We start from the raw sequence: 21,784 nt of genomic DNA, 5'->3' as shown, positions 1-21,784 counted from the left end.
ATCCATTTGGTTCACCTAGAATTTTATTGAGAATATATTTATCTTGTGTTTGGTGGTAGAAATCTACAATTAAAATATAATTAAGTTTATATTTATAATTCCTAAGAATATTTTACTAAATTTAATTTAATTTAAACTTGTTCAATTAATGATTACTAAGAACATTTTACTAAATTACATAACATATAAAATAACATTCAAAATATCTCCTTAACAATTGAATCAAACCTAATTAATGCCCCAAACCCAAACAAATACTCTTTCACTGCGAACTTGCCTGCATAAAAGTTTCGAGTGGAGTACTCTCCCTAATGCCATTTTCAATCAATTCTAATTTTGTTGATGTCTTTATCGATGGTTTTCCAAGGTAATTTGAGAAGTGACCACATCACATCTCAGGTGTTCAGAAGAAAACCAAGACAGTTAACCTCCTCCTTTGCTAGCCATGATGAATCCTCAACTAGTCTCCCTTTCCATTTGACCAGATATTTTTCATAGGTTCTATTTCTAGTATTTTTTCCAACACGAATATCTAGTATCTCCTAAATCTCCTTTGTAGCCAAACTAGCTATTGGAATGCTCCACTGTGCTTATGCAACTTAATCTCCATCACCTCCTTCATAATACTTTGTCAAATCTAAAATATTAAATACTAGTGAAATATTCAATTCAAAAGGCAACTCCACTTCATACAAATTGTTAGAATCATGCCTCTTCACTATCTTCCACAGTCCAAACTTCTTCATCTTCAACTTATTATATGTACCTACTGGAAAATGCTCCTTTCTCAAATGAACAATGACTTCATTTCCAATCTAAAATTCCTTATATCTCCTTTTCACATCTACCTTAGCCTTATACTGTGTATTCATCTTTATGATGTGATTCCTCACCTCCTCATGGATGTTCTTCAGTTGTTCAACAAAATCTTTTTCTTTATCACTACTTATCTCTCCTTTATCTAACTGCCTCAATTCAAAAGCATTTTTGGGACTACTCCCATATACAATCTAGAATGGTAATTTACTAGTACTCTTGTTAATAGAATTATTATATGAAAATTTTTCTTGTAGTAAAATCATATCCCATCTTTTTGGTTTATCTCCAACCAAGCATCTTAGCAAATTTCCCAAACTACAATTCACAACTTCTATCTATCCATTAGTCTGTGGATGATGTGATGAATTGAACTTCAAAGCTGTCTTCAACTTCTTCCACAATGTACACCAAAAATACCCAACAAATTTGGTATCTTGATCTGAAACTATACTCTTTGGTAGACCATGTAATCTCACCACTTCTTTGAAAAACAACATTGCTACATGAACAACATCACTAGTCTTCTTGCAAGGAATAAAATGTGTCATCTTTGAAAACCTGTCAACCACCACAAAAATAGAATCATGCCCATGCTTTGTCCTTGGTAATTCAAGAAGAAAATCCATGCTAATATCCTCCCACGGCTTCTTTGGTACAAGTAATGGTTGATACAACCGTGCATTCTGCTTCATTCCTTTCACCATCTGACATACTCTACAACTTTGTACAAACTTCATCACATCTTGCTATAACTATGGCCAATAATATTTTTCAACAACCAAACCTATGGTTTTATCTCTGCCAAAATGTCCAACCAATCCTCCACTATGCTTCTCCTTGATGAGATTCTCTCTCATTGAACTTCTGGGAATGCACAACTAGCTTCCTTTGAACAACATATTATCATGGATCATGAAATCCAACCACTTTGTCCTATCAAGTGTAACAGGATCTATACAAGCCTACCATGCTTCACAAAAATTAGGATCATCTGGATACAATGTACTGAGTTCCTTGAACCCAACCACCTCTATCTGCATTTTTGTTAGCAAAATTTTTCTTCTACTGAGAGCATCTGCAACTTTGTTAGACTTCCCACTCTTGTGTTTCAAAATAAATGTATAGCTCTGCAAAAACTCAACCCACTTTAAATGTGCTTGGTTCGATTTTCCTTGACTATTCAAATATTACAAAGCTTGATGATCAATATACAAAACAAACTCCTTGGGAAGAAGATAGTGTCTCCACTTCTTCAATGCTTGAACTATAGCATAAATTTTTTGATCATAAACATAATATTTTCTTTTTGCATCATTTAACTTCTCACTAAAATAAGCATCTGGTCTACCTTCCTGGCTCAAAATAGCTGCTATTGTAGTACCACTAGCATCAAAGTCTACTTGAAAAACCTTGTTAAAATCAAGAAGTGCTAAAATAGGTTGCTCCTTTAGTCCACTTAAACTCTTTCCTATCCCTTCTCATTGTTTCAGACAAGGGTCCACAAATATTGCTAAAACTTTTTATGAACTTTCTATAAAATGTAGCTAGTCCATAAAAAATTCTTACCTTTTTTGCACTCCTTGGAGTAGGCCATTCAAGTATAGCCTTCACTTTCTTTGGGTCCATTTTTAGAACTTCATCTGAGAATACAAATCCCATGTACACCAACTCTTTCTTTACAAAACTACACTTCTTCAAGTTTATCAACAATTTTTCTTCCCTCAACTTATCAAACACCTTGTGAATATGAATCAAATGCTCCTCTAATGTCTTACTAAAGATCAATATATTATTTAGGTAAAAAATGACAAACTTACCCAAAAAATCCTTCAGTACCTCATTCGTGAGCCTCATGAAAGTGCTTGGTGCATTGGTTAGCCCAAAAGGCATGACTAACCACTCATATAGTCCTTCTCTTGTCTTGAAGTCTTCCACTCATCACCTTCTCTGATAAAAATCTGAGGGTACCCACTCTTCAGATCTATCTTTGTGAAATACTTAGCTCCACTCAAACAATCCATAATATCATCCATCTTTGGCAATGGAAATCTATACTTTATTGTGATCTTTTTGATAGCACGAGAATCTATGCACATCCTCCATTCTCTATTCTTCTTTGGTGCTAATACTATTGGTACAACACATGGACTTAGACTCTCTCAAATCAAACCCTTCTACAACAATTCATGAACTTGCCTATTTAACTCTTCACTTTTTGCTGGCATCATTCTATTTGCTACCTTGTTTGGCAAACTAGCTCCTAGACAAGGTATACTTTAATGATGCAAGAGCATGCTGGGCACAAGGGAAATCTTGCATCACCCAAAAATATTTTATTTTTAGTCTTTTCTATTTCAATAAGGGCTAGTAGACAGGGTGGTTACTATTTATGGGAACTTGCTATTTTAGTAAGTTTTTACATATGAGCTTAGAATGTTCTCATTTTCTACAAGAAGGTTCATTTTAGAGTTGTAAGCCTACCATAAAAATCTCATTGCTCAAGCATTAGTATCAGAGAAGTTATTGCAGATTTTTGTTAGAAAAATTTACAGAAAAATCTTCAGGCTCACCATTTAAGGCCTTAGATTTCCTAGATGAGGTCTGAAAACTTGATGGTAGGGTGCTAGTGTGGTTCTGAGCTTGTAGATTAGGAGCTGGCATTTTTGAAAAGTGGTTATAATAGCCAATTAGAGAAATGGTTCATGAGTTATGGCCTTCTGAAGTTGGGCTACCTGAAACTTCTAAAATAATTGTCAAAAATGTATTTGGCCAACTCTATATGTTTTGTTAGGGTCTGTCGGTCCTAGGTATTAAGTTTGAGCATCTAGAACCTTCTCGAGCAACATAAAATTACCTATTTAAGAAAGGCCTGAACATTATCTATGATAGCTCTGGGTGATAGTTCATTTCTTGTCTTGCAAATTATTATACTAAAGGTGCCCATGTGGGTTAGCATATTGTACTTATGAATTATGTAATTTCACATTTGTGATGCAAATAAGAAGTGCATATTTTGTTCTCACATTTTCTATTGTTTCTATGTTTTTGTTATGAGTTTATGGTATTAAGGGGAGCACCCTATATCAAGTGGTATTAGAGCTAGAGTTCTTGAGTGTGTGGAAAAATTTCCAACTGTGAGGTAGTTCGCACTAGGATAGTGGTTTGGGCTAAACGTTAGACAGATCATAGATTATAGAGTTCCTGATAGGGTCAAGTTTGCAAAAGAAAAACTAAAGGGACATGAAAAGATCTAGTGGTAGGAGGTTCAGTTGGAGTGAAATAGAAAGGGAAAGGACAAAATCACTAGATGGGATCAAATGAAAGATAAACTGGAGTGACAATTCATTCTTGTGGATTATGAGCTTGATCTATTGAAGAAAATGCAAGGGTTGAAACAAGTAGGAAAATTTGTTCAAGAGTATATTGAAGAGTTCTACCGAGTTCTCATTAGAGCCAATCATGCATAAGCTAATAAGGAGAAAGTCACCTGTTATCTTAATGGATTAAGGCCAAGCATTTAGAATGAGCTAAGTCTAGTTTGAATGAGCAGTATTGAGGAGGTATACCAGTTTTCCATAAGAGGAGAAGAAACTGAGCAAAAATTTTGACAATAAGAACAATGGAAGAGGTCACAGTGGAAGATCTAGTGGATGATCTTATGGTGGTCATAATTATGATAAAAAGAAAAAGGATGAGGTTGGAACTAGTAGTCAGAACTAGAGTGGAAACAATTACAATAATTTCCATGATCAAAATAATAGAGACTAGAGAGGAAGAGGTAAAGGACAAGGATCTGGAAGAGGAGGTTTTCGTGGAAAATGTTTTCACTATGGAGAAGAAGGGCATAAAGCATTTGAATGTACCCAACATCAAGGAAGGATAGATTGAAGAACAAAAGGTCAGGCTAGAGTTTCACATGTTGATGAAGATGCCAAATCCTTACATTCTAAAGATGTTGAAAGAGGAGAAGTCGTAGTTAATCAAAGAGTCTTGCTAAGTGGTGAGAATGAACTTGAACAAAGAAGGAGCTTGTTTCACACAAGGTGCAGATGTGAAGATAAGTATTGTGATGTGACCATTGATGGTGGAAGTATTGACAATCTGGTGTCAAAAACTATGGTCACCAAGTTGAAGTTGAAAAGTAGAAACACCTGCATCCATATTGTATTGCTTGGGTGCAAGATAACCATAAGGTCATGGTCATTGTGTAGTGCTCAGTGAAGTTCAAGATTAGAAGCTACTAGGATGAGGTACTATGTGATATCATACCTATGGATATATGTCATACATTTTTGGGTAGGCTGTGGTAGTTTGACCAACATGCTATACATGATGGGCAAGCAAATACCTACACTCTAACTAAGGATGGAGTGAAACATAAGTTGAAATCATTGAAGGATAAAGAAGAAAATGTATGTAGTGCTGCTAGAATATGTTTTCTTGATGGAAAAGATTTTCTTAAAGGAATGAAACATGAGCATACGTGTTTTGCTATGATTCCTAAAGGTAGTAAAGAAGAAGTAGGGGAAGTACCTGAAAAAGTTACAGATGTGTTGGGAGAGTTTTTTGATATTGTATTAGAAGTATTGACAATCTGGTGTCAGAAACTATGGTCACCAAGTTGAAGCTAAAAAGGTAGAAACACTTGCATCCATGCTATATTGCTTGGGTGCAAGATAACCATAAGGTCATGGTCAATGCGTAGTGCTCAGTGAAGTTCAAGATTAGAAGCTACTAGGATGAGGTACTATGTGATATCATACCTATGGATATATGTCATATGTTGTTGGGTAGGCCATGACCATTTGATCAACATGCTATACATGATGGGCAAGCAAATACCTACACTCTAACTAAGGATGGAGTGAAACATAAGTTGAAGTCGTTGAAGGATAAAGACGAAAAGGTATGTAGTGTTGCTAGAATATGTTTTGTTGATGGAAAAGAGTTTCTTAAAGGTATGAAACATGAGCATACCTGTTTTGCTATAATTCGTAAAGATAGTAAAGAAGAAGTAGGGGAGGTACCTGAAAAAGTTACAGATGTGTTGGGAGAGTTTTTTGATATTGTATCAGACAATATACTTGATGGATTGCCCCTAATAAGGAAGATTAGCCACTATATGGATTTGGTTCTAGGAGCTAGTTCGCTAAACAAGGCAGTGCACAGACTGATACTAGAAAAATGTGAAGAGTTGAACATGCAAGTTCATGAGTTGTTGCATAAGGGGTTGATTCAAGAGAGTCTGAGTCCATGTGTTGTACCAACAGTATTAGCACCAAAGAAGAATGGAGAATGGAGGATGTGTATAGATTCTCATGCCATCAACAAGATCACAATAAAGTATAGATTTCCATTGCCAAGGACAGATGGTATTATGGACTGTTTGAGTGGAGCTAATTATTTCACAAAGATAGATTTGAAGAGTGGGTACCATTAGATTCATATCAGAGAAGGTGATGAGTGGAAGATTGCTTTCAAGATAAGGGAAGGACTATATGAGTGGTTAGTCATACCTTTTGGGCTAACCAATGCACCAAGCACTTTCATGAGGCTCATGAATGAGGTACAGAAGGAGTTTTTGGGTAAGTTTGTCATTGTTTACCTAGATGATATATTGATCTTTAGTAAGAAATTAGAGGAGCATTTGATTCATATTCGCAAGGTGTTTGATAAGTCAAGGGAAGAAAAGTTGTTGATAAACTTGAAGAAGTGTAGTTTTGTAAAGAAAGAGTTGGTGTACCTAGGATTTGTAGTCTCAGGAGAAGGTCTAAATATGGACCCAGAGAAAGTGAAGGCTATCTTTGAATGGCATAATCCAAAGAGTGTGACAGAGATAAGATATTTTCATGGACTAGCTACACTTTATAGAAAGTTCATAAGAAGTTTTAGCAATATTTATGGACCCTTGACTGAAACAATGAGAGGGGATAGGAAAGAGTTTAAGTGGACTGTAGGAGCAAATAAGAGTTTTAATTTGTTGAAATAATAAGTTACTAAGTAATCTATTTTAGCACTTCCTAATTTTAACAAGGTATTTCAAGTAGATTGTGATGCTAGTGGTATTGCACTAGGAGTTGTTTTGAGTCAAGAAGGTAGACTTGTTACTTATTTTAGTGAGGATTTGAATGATACAAAAATAAAATATTCTATTTATGATTAGGAATTTTATGCTATAGTTCAATCATTGAAGAAGTGGAGACACTATCTTCTTCCTAAGGAGTTTTTTTTGTATACTAATCATCAAGCTTTGTAATATTTGAATAGTCAAGAAAAATTGAACCAAAGGCATTTAAAGTGGGTTGAATTTTTATAGAGTTATACATTTTTTTTGAAACATAGGAGTGGGAAGTCTAATAAAGTTGCAGATGCTCTTAGTAGAAGACAACTTTTGTTGATAGAAATATAGATAGAGGTGGTTGGGTTCAAGGAACTTAGTACATTATATCTAGATGATCCTAATTTTGGTGAAGGGTGGAAGGCTTGTACAAAACCTATTACACTTAACTTGACAAAGTGGTTGGATTTCATGACCTAGGATAATATGTTGTTCAAAGGAAACTAGTTGTGCATTCCTAGAAGTTTAATGAGAGAGAATCTCATCAAGGAGAAGCATAGTGGAGGATTGGCTGGACATTTTGGCAGAGATAAAACCATAGCTTTGGTTGTTGAAAATTATTATTGGCCATAGTTGCAGAAAGATGTGATGAAGTTTGTACAAAGTTGCAAAGTATGTCAAATGGCGAAAGGAGTGAAGAAGATTACAAGGTTGTATCAGCCATTGCCTATACCAAAGAATCCATGAGAGGATATCAACATGGATTTTGTTCTTGGATTAATGAGAACATAATGTAGGCATGATTGTATTTTTGTGGTGGTCGACAAGTTTTCAAAGATGACACATTTTATTCCTTACAAGAAGACTAGTGGTGTTGTTCATGTAGCAGAGTTATTTTTCAAAGAAGTGGTGAGATTACATGGTCTACGAAAGAGTATAGTTTCAGATTGAGATACCAAATTTGTTGAGTATTTCTAGTGTACATTATGGAAGAAGTTGAAGATAGATTTGAAGTTCAGTTCATCACATCAACCACAAATTGATGGATAGACATAAGTTGTGAATCATAGTTTGGGAAATTCACTAAGATGCTTGGTTGGAGATAAACCAAAAGGATAGGATATGATTTTACCACAGGAAGAATCTGCATATAATAATTTTGTCAATGGGGGTAGTCCCAAAAATGCTTCTAAACTAAGGTAGTTGGATAAAAGAGAGATAAGTAGTGCTGAAGTAGAAGATTTTGCTGAACATTTGAAGAGCATCCATGAGGAGGTGAGGAAGCACATCATAAATATGAATACATAGTATAAGGCTAAGGTAGATATGAAAAGGAGATATAAGGAATTTTAGATTAGAGATGAAGTCATGGTTCATTAAAGAAAGGAGTATTTTCCAGTGGGTACATATAATAAGTTAAAGATGAAGAAGTTTGGACCGTGCAAGATAGTGAAGAGGCATGATTTTGGCAATGCGTATGAAGTGGAGTTGCCTACTGAATTGAATATTTCACTAGTATTTAATATTTCAAATTTGATAGAGTATTATGAAGGAGGTGATGGAGATGAAGTTGCAGAAGTGCAGTGGAGCATTCCAGTAGCTAGTTCAGCTACAAAGGAGATTGAGGCAATACTCGACAGTTGTGTTGGAAAAAGTACTAGAAACAAAAGTTTTGAGGAATATCTGGTCAAATGGAAAGGGAGACCAATTAAGGATTCATCATTCTTAGTAAAGGTGGAGGTTAATTGTCTTGGTTTTTCCTTTGAACACCTAAGATGTGATGGGGTCACTTCTCAAATTACCTCAGGTGTTTGATGCAGGAGCATCCTAGATGCAAGGGTAATCTTGCATCACCCAAAAATATTTTATTTTTAGTCTTCTCTATTTTAATAAGGGCTTGGCAGGGTGGTTACTATTTATGGGAACTTGGTATTTTTAGTAAATTTTTCATATGAGCTCAGAATGTTCTCATTTTCTTTAGGAAGGTTCATTTTAGAGTTTTAAGCCTACCATAAAAATATCATTGATCAAGCATTAGTATTAGAGAAGTTACAAAAGATTTTCGGTGGAAAAATTTGTAAAAAAATCTTTAGGCTCACTGTTGGAGGCCTTAGTGTGCTTGGATGAGGTCTAAAAACTCAACAAAAGGGTGCTAGCACAATTCCATGCCTATACATAAAGAGTTGGCATTTTCAAAAGGTGGTTATAATAGCCAGTTGGAGCAACGGTTTGTGAGTTATAGCCTTTTGAAGTTGAGCTACCTAAAACTTCTAAAATAATTGTCAAAGATGTATTTGGCCAACACTATATGTTTTGTTAGGGTCTATTGGCCCTAGGTATTAAGTTTGAGCATCTAGAACGTTCCTAGATGGCCTAAAATTGCATATTTAAGAAAGGCCCAAACATTGTCTAGGACAACTTTGGGTGATAGTTTGCAACTTGTCTTACAAATTATTGTATTGAAGGCACCCATGTGGGTTAGCATATTGTAATTATGAATTTTGTAATTCTGCATTTGTGCTGCAAATAAGAAGTCCATATTTTATTGTCACATTTTCTGTTGTTTCTATGTTTCTGTTATGAGTTTATGGTATTAAGGGGAGCACCCTGCATCATTTTAACCCCCCCCTAGCCCCCCTCTTTAGAAAAGGTGTAAAAACATGGTGAAAGGTGTAAAACACCTCACAATTTTTTATATTTTTGTGGCAAAAAAAATCAGCAAAAAATAATAATCTTCATTGGTGAATCTTTTAGTCTCTCGAACAATGTGTAAAATCTGGGCGAATTGTGTTATGTTAAAACCATAAAATATATATACATTGGCAAACAAAAAATAATTATCATAGTAAAAATATTAATTTTTTGGGCGAATTATTTCATTGTATTAGACGAGAAATACATACATTAGTGAATAATAATAATTTCAGAATTAAACATAAAATTTGTGGGCGAATTAATTCATTGTGCTACTACTAGACATAAAATATATAGATTACAATTATATGGTTAAATTTTATAACAATATTACACTAAAATAAAATAAAATAAATTCTTACAAAATAAGTAAAATAGAAAATGTATATCTATCTCCCATCTCTAAAAGAGCTAGAAAATAACGTGGCTAGAAACAAGATTGATGCAATAATTTTTTTATTAAAATATTTAGATGTACGTAATACAAAATGAATACACAAGTAAGATAACTTGTGAACTATTAAAAAGAAAGGTGTGATGTTATGATGTGGAATTGACCCCAATATTCTCAAAAGGGACATTTAGCAGCATAGTGTCCTACTATTCCACTATTAAAACATTCAAAGGCTAACTTATTGTATACTTGCTCAATACATTATTTAGTTAAGTGACACATTTTGTCACTTCATTTTAATGAAATTCATATTTAGTTTTACCTTCATTGTTCTCATATTTTACATCATTCATTCATTAGAGATTCAAAATTATGCTTCATATTGTACAACTCATTCTCAAATATTACCAAGATGTTTTAATTAATCAAACATGTATTTTCAACCCATAACTTTTAGATATTATTTATCACCCAAACTATTTGTAATTATATTTCTCATCTTAGCATTGCTCTCATAAGGCATAAGTTAATCTTTAGTAAGAGGATTTGATAATTTAGGAACATAGCATTTATTTTAGCATCTAGATATGAAATATATTTTCTTTTATTTCATCATCTAAATTTAAATTATAATGTTGTCTTGACATATATACCATTATTTCATCATTATACCATTTTTAAATTTGTTCACACACAAACACACACACACACACACACACACACACACACACACACACACACACACACACACACACACACACACACACACACAAATGACACATAGATCATGTTTAACTTGAAGAAAAACAATAAATCCTCATTGCCAATAAATGTATATTCATTGTTGTAGTTGTAGGGTAGTTACATTCATGTAGCTACATTTGACTCGAGGCAGTTGTAAAAATTAGTCTAAAAATCTTAGAATATAAATATAAATTTTAGAATGGAGGTATTATATGTGATAAGGTACAAAAAAAAATGGGATAAGCTCGTGTATTTTTGGATAAGGTTTGGGTTTTGGAGAGTATCTTGTTTATAACACTTGTAAGTCTCTATAGAAAGTTTTGGTTTAAAATAATTGGTTAATGTTTGCACAAAAAAAATTATCCCTATAATTCAAAAATACTATCTATTTAAATATATGAGATTAACCAATTTTGAGAAATTTTATGCAAGGACCCAGATGTGTACTCCAAGATTCCTTGATCTTGTTGCTATTAATACTCAAATATTTATCTTCTCCTTTTTTGATTCTATGTTGTAATATTTAAATAAATTTTGCATGATTAAATAATCATTAATCATTGATCACAACATCACATAATCATTTATTTTATTATATTATAAAGTTTGACCATCTAAATCCCAAGTTATTTGATTAAAATAGTATGTCCCCCTTTTAATTAGATAAATAATGAGAACCCTTTATCCTAATTGCACATAAATATGACTTTCTAAAACAAACAAAATTGAAATAACTAATATGAAGAGCACTCTTTTGTTAGGATAAACCACGGACATAAATAAAAACTACATGCAAATATAACCAATAACAGAAAATAATAGAACACACAGAAATGAACACAAGGCACCAAGATTTAACGTGGTTCACCCAATCCCTAGGCTACGTCCACCAAACAGAAAGTTTGATCTTATTACAATCCAGTGATTACAACCTGATTACAATCCGTAATCCCTTACAGCTCAATACCACCGCAAGAACCAATTTCGTATCACCACACATAAAAATTACCCAACCCTAAGCCCTTTTTATACAAGTATTAAACCACTTTAGGGTTATAACATGTCGGCCATAATATGTCGGCTACTTCCCAAAAAAAAAAAATTTCGGGGCGATGCCCCAAACCCCACTATTTATGAAGTATGTACAGTACTTTCCTGATGAGTCACCACAATCTAACAATCTTCCACTTGGGGACTAATCAAGCTCCACATTAAACAAAAATCTCCCACTTGGAGACTGATCCTGTAGCAATACAACTACCGCATGGCGCTCCCACTGGATCAAACCACCTGGGACTCTGCTGTTCTTTTATTCACATTTAGTCTAAAAGACCAACTGAAGCTGAAGAGGAGTTTAGCTTCTCCCTTGTTACAACCTTTGTCAACATATCTGCTAGATTTTCATTGGTATGTATCTTCTCCAGCTTTAACTGTCCATCCTCCAAAACTGAATGAATGAAATGGTACCGCAACTGTATGTGTTTGGTCTTAGAATGCAGAGCTGAATTCTTAGCAAGATGAATGGCACTCTGACTATCTGTGAACAAATAATTATCCTTCTAAGGATGTCCCAATTCTTCCAAGAAGAACTGAAGCCATATCATCTCTTTGGCTGCCTCTGTAGTAGCAACATACTTTGCCTCTGTAGTGGAGAGAGCATTAATCTGCTGTAGCCTAGAAACCCAGCTCACGGCTGCCCCACCAACAATAAAGACATAACCTGTAGTACTCTGCCTGGTATCAATATCCCCAGCCAAATCTAAGTCAACATAGCCCTATAAATCAGTAGTAGAGCCCCCAAAGTGTAAACACTTATTGGACGTTCCTCTCAAATATCTGAGAACCCACTTGACAGCATTCCAATGCTCAAATCCTAGATGACTCATATACCTGCTAACGACTCCCACTGCGTGTGCAATATCTGGCCTAGTGCATACCATAGCATACATCAAACTTTTGACACCTGAAGCATAGGGTACCTTGGACATCTTATCCTCCTCTTCTTGTGTCTTGGGACACATCTCCTTAGTCAATTTCAAATGACCAGGTAAAGGTGTGCTGACAGCTTTAGCATTCTCCATAGAGAAACGTTGCAACACCTTCTCAACATAATCAGCTTGAGATAGCGTCAATGTTCTGTTCTTCCTATCTCTGCAAATCTTCATACCAAGGATTTGTTTTGCTGCCCCCAAATCCTTCATAGCAAATGCATGTGCTAATTGGCATTTCAGCCCCTTAATATGATCCATGTTAGACCCAGCTATAAGCATATCATCAACATATAAACATAAAATAATGTAGCTATCATCATCCAACCTCTTAAAATAAACACAGTAATCTGAATGACACCTATTATATCCATGCTCATGCATAAAACTGTCAAATTTCAGATACCATTGCCGAGGTGCTTGCTTCAAGCCATATAAACTTTTCTTCAATTTGCACACTAAGTTCTTCTTACCTTTGACCTCAAAACCCTGTGGCTGAGCCATATATATTTCTTCATCCAAATCACCATGAAGAAAGGCTGTTTTAACATCCATCTGCTCTAAATGCAAATCTTCAGTAGCCACAAGACTTAAAACAGTACGAATAGAAGTCATTTTAACAACAAGAGAAAATATCTCATCAAAATCAATTCCCTTTTTCTGTGCAAATCCTTTTACTACTAACCTGGCCTTAAATATTTTCTTACCTCCTTCCTCTTCTTTCAACCTGTAAACCCATTTATTCTATAAAGCCTTTTTACCTGCAGGCAACTTGCACAAATCCCATGTCTTATTTTTCAGCAAAGAGTCCATTTCATCTTTCATTGCAGACTCCCACTGAATCTTAGTATCCACCTGCATAGCTTCATCATAACTTTTAGGTTCACCAGCATCAGTAAGTAAAATAGAATACAAAGAGGGAGAAAACCTTTGTGGAGGTCTAATTGGCCTTGTTGACCATCTAACATTCACTGGTGTGTGTGGTATTTGTTGTTGCAGTTGTTGCACATCATGAGGAATGGCTGGAACATCAGCTTTTGTAGTATCATCCAACACTACATAATCATCTTCTTTCTTCTCATGTTGCTGCAACAGATCTTTGTACAACACTTTTTCATTGAATATGACATCCCAACTTCTTATAATTTTATGATTTTCAAAATCCCAAAGCCTATAGCCAAATTCATTAATGCCATATCCAAAAAAGACACATTTCTTTGATTTAGCTTCTAGCTTGGTTCTATTTTCAGAGTCTATATGAGCAAAAGCTTCACAACCGAAGGTTTTGAGAAAAGAATAACTCACCTGCTTACAAGTCCATGCTTCCTCTGGAATACCACAGCCCAAAGGAGTAGAGGGACCTCTATTAATCAAATATACTGCAGTATTGACAGCCTCCACCCACATGTGTAAGGGCAACCCAGCATACAACCTCATGCTCCTTGTGCGCTCCATTATAGTCCTGTTCATGCATTCAGCCACTCCATTTTCCTGTGGAGTCCTTGGAACAGTTTTTTGTCTACGAATACCATTAGTGGAGAAATAATCTTCAAATTCATGACCACAATACTCACCACCATTATCAGATCTGAGACATTTTAATTTCTTACCAGTCTCATTTTCAACCAAACATTTCCATTTCTTAAAAGTTTGAAATACATCAGATTTATGTCTAAGGAAATAAACCCATACTTTTCTAGTTGCGTCATCAATAAATGTAACATAATAATGAGCGCCACCAAGGGAAGATACCTGAGCCGGTCCCCATACATCTGTATGCACAAGTTCTAATTTCTCCTTTTTGTTTTCCTTCCCTGTCTTTACAAAACTCACTCTCTTTTGTTTTCCATACACACAACTTTCACAAAAATCCATATTCGCACATTTTAGACCTGGTAAAAATTTCCTTGAATGAAGTACTTTCATACCTTTCTCACTCATGTGCCCAAGTCTATTGTGCCACATCGCTGTATCAGAATCTACAACAGCTATTTGATCTCCCTGCTCAACTACAATAATTGTTCCTGAATATTCATTTTTCTCTGAAACAATCAAAGTAGAAGGAACAATATGACCTGTACAAAGATATAAGGTGCCTACTTTCACACCTTTTTCTACTACAAGGGAACCTTTTGAAACCTTCCAATTTTTGTCATTAAAAGTAACTACACAACCCTCATCACCGAGTTGCCCTGCTGAAATTAAATTTCTACTTAGTTTTGGAACATGTCTTACCTCGTGTAGTAGCCAATGATTCCCATTCTGAAACTTAATCTTAATTTTTCCCTTTCCAACAATCTGACAGGGTTCATTATCCCCCAAATAAACAAGCCCAAAATCCCCTTGGACATAATCAATGAAATAACCTCTATGAGATGTAGCATGAAAAGAAGCACCAGAATCTAAAACCCATGAATCATCAACACTCTCTAAAGACAGAAGCAAAGCATCCTCTTCGGATTTGTTACTTACCACATTTGCCTCTTTGTCTCCATCTAATTTATCTCCTTCATTTTTATTTCGAGTCCAGCAATCTTTCTTTTTGTGCCCTGGTTTCCCACAGTACCAGCAATCATTTGGTCCTCTCAATTGAGACCTCCTCCCCTTTGACTTTCCTCTTGATTTCTCACGATTTCCAGAGTTACTTCCTCTTTCAGTCGTTCTGCCCCTGCTTTGTGCATTTAAAGCACTTCCTGATGTAGATCCACCTGAGGATTTTCTACGAGTTTCCTCACTTAATATAACACCGATCACATCATCATATTTTAGGGTACTAGATCCAGGAACAGAATTACTCACCGCCATTACCAAGCCATTCCAGCTTTCAGGCAAAGAACACAAAATCAAGAGAGCCCTAATTTCTTCATCAAAATTGATACCCACAGAAGATAATTGACTAGTAATAGTATTAAACTCATTTAAATGATCTGCAACAGATCCACCTTCTGCCATTTTCATATTAAATAAACGCTTCATGAGAAATACCTTATTTGAAGCGGAGGGATTTTCATACAGTGTTGCTAGGGTTTTCATCAAATCTTCTGTCGTCTTTGCTTTTGTAATATTAAATGCCACCGATGGTGCCAAGCATAACTGAATGCTTCCGAGTGCCTTTCTGTCCAGAAGATCCCATTCAGCCTCTGACATAGTTCCCTGATTCTTGGCTTTTCCTTCCAACGACTTCCATAAATCCTTCTGATATAAATAGTCTTCCATTTGCATCTTCCATAACTGGAAGTTCTACCCATTAAACCTGTCAACCCTCAACTTACCCTCATCTGCCATCGCTCCTACTCAACTGTGAGACTTTCTTGCAGAGGATAACTGAAAGACAACCTTGCTCTGATACCACTTGTTAGGATAAACCACAGACAGAAATAAAAACTACATGCAAATATAACCAATAACAGAAAATAATAGAACACACAGAAATGAACACAAGGCACCAAGATTTAACGTGGTTCACCCAATCCCTGGGCTACGTCCACCAAACAGCAAGTTCGATCTTATTACAATCCAGTGATTACAACCTGATTACAATCCGTAATCCCTTACAGCTCAATACTGCTGCAAGAACCAATTTCGTATCACCACACATAAAAATTACCCAACCCTAAGCCCTTTTTATACAAGTATTAAACCACTTTAGGGTTATAACATGTCGGCCATATGTCGGCCATAATATGTCGGCTACTTCCCAAAAAAAAAAAATTTCGGGGCGATGCCCGAAACCCCACTATTTATGAAGTATGTACAGTACTTTCCTGATCAGTCACCACAATCTAACATCTTTTTAGAAATATCCTAAAAGTGCACATAAATATGATTTTCTCAAATTACATAAATAAAATGACACAACATAAAATGCACTCTTTTTAGAAATTTTCTAAACCTTGAGCACACAAATCAATGACCAAAAGATCTCCATCGTTGCTCAACTTTTAATCTTAGCTGCCCATTCACTTTTGATTTCTATAAAAGTAGTCTCTCTCCTCATTTTAAAAGATCTTAGATTTTTTCTATAGTTATGTTGTTGCTCTCATTTTTGAACTTCTTAAACATTTTTGTTAGAATTTTTTCATATAATTAGTTTGTTCTTCATTTCTTCAATTCCATATAGCTTAGATAATCTAGTTTAATAAGTATGGATTGCAATTTTTCATCTTTGATAGTTTAGGTTTTGTTCTTGGTTAGTTTTACAATTTTTTCCATCACGCATGCATCAATGGAGAGGTTTTTCATCATGAATGCATTAATATTTTTAATATTAAACATTTAAATCTATTTTCTAGGTTTTTAGTGTTAATTAAATCACATAACTTAATTAGGAGGATTTGTAATCTTTCATTTATGCCGATTTAGATATATATATATATATATATTGCTTAAATTTACTATTTTCTAATTATGCATGCATCAATGAAGATCTTTAGATGCTTGCAAACTAATTGCAAGTTATCTATTTGAATCTTAAATATTATAGTGCACCTTGTAGAGGTCATGATTCTTTATTGGAGAGGTGATTAATTATGTGATTTGGTTTATGCATGCTATAGTTTTGAAGTTGTAGGTTGACATTCATGGATTTAGTCAATAAATCTCTTAGATAGAAGGTTTTATAGAAGTATCCATAATTTTGTAAATATGAATTAAATAGATTCATGACCATTCTATTTTGCTTGTTCTTATTCAATCTTAAATTGGTTGCCCATGTAAATCATACTAGTAATATATCTAAAGTAATAATTAGTAATATGCTTCTAAATAGGAACCTTTGTAACCATTGATATCTATTAAACTTATTATATATTTCAATGAGTGGGTAAGCTTATTATTTAATGTATAAAGGTTTTAAAGATGATAAAAAATTTAGAAAGAATTAAAGGTGTACATAATAAATTTGAATTTTTATAAAATCTCATTTAATTAGCCTTAACTTAATAAGTGAATTTTTATGTTTTAATTATTTAGTAGTAACTAATTAGGAAAAATAACATGCTTATGTTAAACATTTCTTTTTGAAGCATAATTAAAATCTTATTTAAATTCAAGTTCTATAATTATTGAAGTAATGAATAAATTTTATTTTTTATTCTTTTTACCAAATACAAAAATATTTAAAGAAAAAAGAACTTTATAATACAATTAATTATTATGAACTCTCTTTAAGAATAAGTCATCTCATTCTCTTAAATCAATTAATTTGATAACTCAAAATTCTCTAATTCTATAAAGAATAGTTGTAAAAGTTGTTCTTCAATAACAAAAGAAGCTTAACATAACATGATTGATAGTCATCAAAATAAAGAATCACTCTCCTCTCATTTTCCTAATCATGAGAAAATGTTTATTCTTCAAAAATAAAATATTCGTAGTGGTATTTCCTTTCATCATGCAGTACATTTATCATTTTAAATAAAAAACCTACTAGCGAATAAGGCTATTACTTGGGATGCCTATCAGAAACTATAACACCATAGCAATGATTTTGTAATAGATTTTATGAAATGGAAGGTGAAAGTTATCTCCGAGTCTCTCTCTATGATGTGTCATGTCTGAAATCTAGAACCAATGCCAATCAAAGATACACATAGACTGAAGAAATTTGAAAGAGAACCAATGGTATTTAATCAATGGTTTCATTGCTTGGGTGAATAGTAATTGCCAATTGGAATTTATATGAATCAATTCCAAATGGCATAAGGTGAAATGAGCCGACTCCTCCACGAAAAATGCACAACTATTGGCGAATTCCCCCATACACATGCAAATGTAACACATTGAAATTTGGTGAACATGGCATTGGTTACCATTACTTCGTTGGCTATGTGAAAGGTGAATACCACCTAAAAAAAGTCAAATGCAAAATTTTCTTGGTGATTAGATGGAGTAACGACCTAGTAAACCCGATAAAGCTAGGTGATTGGGCCACCATGAAATGGCTCACAAATCACCAAAATCAACACCATGAACTCCTTAAATTCACAAAAATATGAAAATTTGCCACTAAATTATACCCTGCTCCTAGAACCAAATCCATATGGCGACTGATCTTCCTCATTAGGGGCAATCCATCAGGTACATTATTTGATACAATATCAAAAAACTCTTCCAACATATCTGCACTCCTCTACTTCTTCTTTACTATCTTTAGGAATTATAGCAAAACACATATGATCATGTTTCATACCTTTAAGAAACTCTTTTCCATCAACAAAATATATTTTGGCAGCACTATATACCTTTTCTTCTTTATCCTTCAATTGTTTCAACTTATGTTTCACTCCATCCTTAGTTAGAGTATAGGTATTTGCTTGCCCATCATGTAAAACATGCCTAGAAAACTACCACAACCTACCCAACAACATATGACATATGCCCATGATATCGCATAGTACCTCATCCTAATAGCTTCCAATCTTGAACTTCACTAAGCATTGCTCATTAACCATAACCTTGTGGTCATCTTGCACCCAAGCAATATGGTATGGATGCCGATGTTTCTGCCTCTTTAGTTTCAACTTGGTGACCATCATTTTTGACACTATATTGTCAGTACTTCCACCATCAATGATCACATCACAACACTTATCTTCACATCTGCACCTTGTGTGAAACAAGCTCCTTCTTTGCTCAGGTTCATTCTCACCACTCAACAGGACTCTTTAGTTAACTAGGACTTCTCCTCTTTTAGCATCTTTAGAATGTGAGGATCTGGCATTTTCATCATTATGTGCAACTCTCGCTTAACCTTCTATTCTTTGATCTATCCTTCCCTGGTGCTGGGTACATTCAAATGCTCTGTACCCTTCTTCTCCATAGTGAAAACATTTTCCATGGAAGCCTCCTCTTCTAGATCCTTGTCCTCTGCCTCTTCCTCTCTAATCTCTATTGTTCTAATCATGGAAATGATTGAAATTATTTCCCCTCTAGTTCTAACTTCTACTTCCATCCTCATCCTTCTTCTTTTGATCATCATTACGACCATCATAAGATTGTCCACCAAATCTTCCACCGTGACCTCTTCCACTGTTCTTATTGTCAAACTTCTTGCTTAGTTTCTCCTCAAATCTTAGGGAAAATTGGTATGCCTCCTCAATACTGCTCATTTGAACTAGACTTATCTCATCCTGAATGCTAGGCCTTAACCCATTAAGATAACAGGTGACTTTCTCCTAATCATCTTCTGCGTGGCCAATTGTAATGAGAACCTAGTAGAATTCTTCAGTATACTCTCGAATAGATTTTCCTGCTTGCTTCAACCCTTGCATCTTCTTCAAAAAATCAAGCTCATAATCCACATGAATGAATTGTCTTTTTAGTTTATGTTTGATCTAATCCCGTCTGGTGATTTTGTCATTTCCCTTTTTATTTTGTTCCAACTGAACCTCCTACCACCAGATCTTTGCATGTCCCTTTAGTTTTGGCTTCACAAACTTGACCCTATTAGGATCATCAATATATTCATACTCAAAGTACTCTAGTTCATTGATCCAATTGATTAGCTCCTCCACGTTAAGATTTCCCAAAAATGTGGGAACCTCAAACTTAGGTCTTTTTCCAATCTTGGGGATGGCCCTAAAAAGCCTCTCTTCCTTTGGATTTAGAATTGCATCTACTTCGACATTTTCTTCTACTTCATCCTCATCCTTGATTTCATCTCTTATGGAAAGATTCATTCCTCTATGAATTTGTTCTTCCAATGCTTGTATTTGTCTTTGGAGGGGTTGGAAACCCTTAGGTGTAACACCTACAACTCTTTTGCCACACTCTCTTTGTGGAGGCATTTTCGTGCTTTCGCTGAAACCATAGTGCAAACTACCTCACAATCTATGATCTATCTACACACTCAGTCCAAATCACTATCCTAGTGCGAACTGCCTCACAATCAGTGATCTTTCCACACAGTCAAGAACTCTAGCTCTGATACCACTTGATATAGGATGATCCCCTTAATACCATAAATTCATAGCAGAAACATAGAAACAACAAAAAATGTAAGAAAAAAATATGGACTTCTTATTTGCACCGCAAATGCAAAATTACATAATTCATAAGTACAATATGCTAACCCACATGGGTGCCTTCAGTACAATAATTTGCAGGACAAGCTGTGAACTATCACCGAGAGCTGTCCTAGAAAATGTTTGGGCCTTTCTTAAATAGGTAGTTTTATGCCACTCGGGAAGGATCTAGATGCTCAAACTTAATACGTAGGGCTGACAGACCCTAGCAGAACATATAGAGTCAGCCAAATACATCTTTGACAATTATTTTAGAAATTTTGGGTAGCCCAACTTCCAAAGGCCATAACTCACTAACCGTTGCTCTGATTGGCTATTATAAACACTTTTTGGAAATGCCAAGTCATGACCTACATGCTCCAAATTGCGCTAGCGCCCTTTTGTTGAGTTTTTAGACCTCATCTAGGCACTCTAATGCCTCCAACAGTGAGCTTGAAGATTTTTTTGCAAATTTTTCCATCAAAAATCTGCAATAACTTTTCTGATACTAATGCTTGAGCAATGCAATTTTTATGTAGGTCTACACCTAACCTTGTCTACTAGTCCTTATTAAAATAGAAAAGACTGAAAATAAAATATTTTTAGGTGATGCAAGATTGCCTTTACACCCAGGATGCTCTTGCATCATTATGTTGCTCCATATAGCCCTATATTTATAGAGAAAATGACTACCGCATCCAAGTATAAGCTAATAATGCATCAAATTTCTATGGTACCTAGTGTAACTTAATTATTTGACTTCATTTTAAGAATGAAAAAATCATTATCTGACTCCTTATCATCTACTGACTCCTCTATATCTACTTTAGCCTTGTTTAGACCCTACCTAAATTCGTGATAATAACTAGGATAAATTTTTTATTTTTTCTTAAGTCAATATTTGATGAAAGATGGAGGCATCTTGGAACCTTCCATTTTATAATATCTAATTGTTCAAGCATTACATATTAAGACTTGACTTCTAAGTTCAAAGTGTTAAATAGATAAAATTGATTTACTTTTTTTAAGCTTAATTTTTTCCTTAGTGTGTGATGTTTAAGGGTGGTCCTCAAATATTCGGTCG

The sequence above is a fragment of the Cupressus sempervirens genome, chromosome 2 (assembly GCF_028749045.1).
Source record: "Cupressus sempervirens isolate cs-2001-9-10 chromosome 2, ASM2874904v1, whole genome shotgun sequence".
NCBI lineage: Eukaryota > Viridiplantae > Streptophyta > Pinopsida > Cupressales > Cupressaceae > Cupressus > Cupressus sempervirens.
The sequence above is the reverse complement of the archived record's forward strand: the minus strand, read 5'-3'. Positions refer to the sequence as shown.